Here is a 3,417-nt window from a genome sequence, read left to right on the forward strand (position 1 = left end):
GGCCAGCTCAGCCCACCAGGGGGCGGGCTGGCTGGCATGTGGTGCTGGGGGATCGAACCGCGGTCCCTGATGCTTTTGCCAAGCTTGTTCTAAGTAGGTGCTTTAGACCACTAAGCCATCTCTCCAGCCCAAGGACTTTTAAATCTATGTTCATGATAGATAGATACTGGGCATTTGTTTTCTGTGTATATTTTATTTCTGTTTCAGGTAATTCTGACCTAAAATGAGCTGCAAAGTGCTGTTTTCAGCTTTCTGGAATGAATTTTATTAGAACTGATATTATTTCTTCTTCAAAAGTTTGGCAGAATTTGCCAGTGAGGTATAGTTTTCTTCTTTGGAAGATTTTCAACTTTGAACTCATTTACAATAAGATGCATAAGACAGTTCAGGCTATCCAGGCATTATGTGAGTTTATAACCTTCAAGAAAGTGTTATGTTTTATTTAGACTATTGTTTACACAGACATTAGTCATCATTAATAAGGAAGTACTATAAACAACAGTCATGTTTAGTGTGATATTGTTTAATGATTCAACATATGTCTAGCAGAATGCTTCATATACACACTAGGAAAATGTCTATGTTGCTCATATTGATAGAATATTCTATAAATGTTACTTTGGTCAACTTGGTTGATAGTAGTCTTAAGCTCTCCTGTATTTTTATGATTTTTCTGTGTGTTTTCAGCTTATGAAAGCTGAAAACAGTACTTTGCAGCTCATTTTAGGTCAGAATTACCTAAAACAAAAATAAAATATACACAGAAAACAAATGACCAGTATCTATCATGAACATATATTTAAACTGTGTGAAACTGCACAGAAGAACTCTTCTTTTGGTTATTGAAAGAAAAACATTGAAGTCTTCAGCAATAAGTGAAAATCTATCTATTTCTCTTTTCAGATCAATCAACTTTTACTTCACATTACTGAAGCTCTATTTTTAGACACATGCAGAGCTGCTATGTCCTCTGAATAAATTGGTGAATTTATTCTTTTGTCATTAAGTACTGTTTCCCTTTACCCTTCCAAAAGAAGTTCACATTGTTCTATTGTATTTGTGAGCTATGTGCTAAAAAGTTTAGAAAATATAAAAACTCATCAGTAGTGAGAGAAAGCACCTCAGTGATTTCTTGGAGTGAAAATTTAAGAGAGATTACTAAGAGATATGAGGAAGCTTTTGAAGGATGTGTGTATTCATGATCTTGAATGTAGTGATGTTGTCATAGGTTTATGCAGATTTTAAATTCAATTTATTTTAAATATTCATTAAACTTATTATGTGTCAGCTTTACTTCGAAACACTGTTTGAAAAACATGATAATTGTTTTCATCTATAAAAAAAGTTAAACAGGAGTCAAGAAAATATAATTCAGCAGAGCCCTGTAAGCTTTGTTCAAGAGAGAAAGAAAACAAAAATGAAAGGAAGAACTAGATGAGCACAATTGAGGGAACAAAAGAAGGAAATGAGGATTCATCCAATGGCAAATAATGTCTTGGCTTCTTTCAAATGCATATAAAGTTATTCATTTGTATAATTCAAAAAAACAGCTGCAATAACAATGGCGAAGAAATGTGGATTGGCATCCCATCAATGCAAGTGATCTAAAGCCAAATATTTAACTCAGTTTTAAAAACTCCATTGAAATATATAGTCAATATATTATATATTGCTGTAACATTGATAAGGTATATTTTTGACTCACCAAAGCTTAAGTGAATTTCATTAAGAGAGAGCTTTCAAGAAAACCAAAAAGGAATACCCTGCCAGTTTGGTTTTCTTGATTTTTTTGTTTTGTTTTGTTTTTTGGGTTTTTTTGTTTTGTTTTGTTTTGTTTTTTACCAACTGTGGAAAAGGACCTTACATACTAATGGCATAAAGCAACCCCAGTAAATGCACACTAACATTCTTGTTTCAGCATACTGTGAACTACAGGACAAGTGGTTAGAGGAAAATCACAAACTCCTTTGAAGCCTCTAACCTGGATATCAAAGTTCCCAAGGTACAAATTAAGTAAATAAATATTATTTTAAAACATCCTCAAGAGTATTCTCTGTAAATTCACAGGCTGGCTGAGACAGGCTTACATGTGTAAGGGAAAAGCCCTTACACTTTGGGCTTTGACTTTTTCCCAATAACATAGGGTATTTGGAAAGGCATTAACAGTCCAAGGGAGTTCTGAGAAGTCAAAGCAGACCAGATGTAGCAGTTGGACAGTTCAGCTGCCTCCTTCCAAATATAGCTATCTTCTTGGAATTCTAAATTGGCCACCCAAAACCAGAAATTACAATAAATTCCCATAAGTGGAAAATAAATTCACTCAATAATAAGCACAAATTTATGGTTCCCGAATTCCAAGCTAGCTTTGCCTGGCTTCAGAGCCCTGACATTTTCTAATACTCTCCATTTTAAGCATCCCTGTATCTCATTCTATTTTAATTCTCACAACTTGGATAAGAAATCTAGGAGAAAGAAAATAAGAAGGGACTGGATGCAAGGGAAGAGCACTTGTACATTCTGGGAGGAACTGTTTAGGACAAGCATTATCACCCTCTCCTGTTCATTTGGAAAGAATAAATGGAGAAAAATCTCCAAGCATATTAGAAGAATTACGTGCACTCAAAAGGAAAATGACAACAATGAAATTTGCCTATCAAGAACCAACTTTGATTTTACTATTGAAAGAGTAGTTCTTGACTTGGAGTGAACCAGTGAGGTAGCTTGCTTATTCCCATTAAAGAAAATTGTTCAGGGAGAGGAGGAGTGAAAAGCTGGCATGATTCTGATCCAGCTTTCATCATTAACAGACACATGTTGAACAAAGGGTTTAATTTAACTGAGGCACAGTATTAATTAAAAATGGAAATAATACTACCTGCGGTGTTATTTCTGGTTTTAGCTAACATAAGCAAAAATGAACACTTGTTATGAGGAAAATAGTAATTTTCATGTTTAACAAAGGAACAACAGAATCAAGACAACACATGGACAAACAAGCAAGAACACTGTAGCCTTACACAAGACTTCCACAAAAACAAATAAAGAGTAGCAATCTGCATTTTTTAAGCTCAGTTAAAAGTTCATCAACCGAGCATTAGTTCTAAATGGTTTGATTTGTTTCCCACACTGCAAGACCAGAGCATCTTAATTTACTGTTTAACTGGACATAATCAGGTAAGAAAAGATAATTTTCTAGAAAGAACCCAGGACTGATGAGATAGCTTAGCAGACTGAGTGCCTGCTTAAGGGCTTGCATCTCTGGCACCACATGCTGAGCCGGCCCCACCCCTGGGTGCACTGAGCTGGCCATCGAGAACAAGTGTGATGGCCCATGCCTATAACTGCAGTGCTGGGGAGGCAGAAAATAGGATCACTACAAGTCCAAGCTATGTAGTGAGACCCTGTACGAAACAGAAA

The sequence above is a fragment of the Octodon degus genome, unplaced genomic scaffold (assembly GCF_000260255.1).
Source record: "Octodon degus isolate 3935 unplaced genomic scaffold, OctDeg1.0 scaffold00071, whole genome shotgun sequence".
In the NCBI taxonomy this organism is placed as follows: domain Eukaryota; kingdom Metazoa; phylum Chordata; class Mammalia; order Rodentia; family Octodontidae; genus Octodon; species Octodon degus.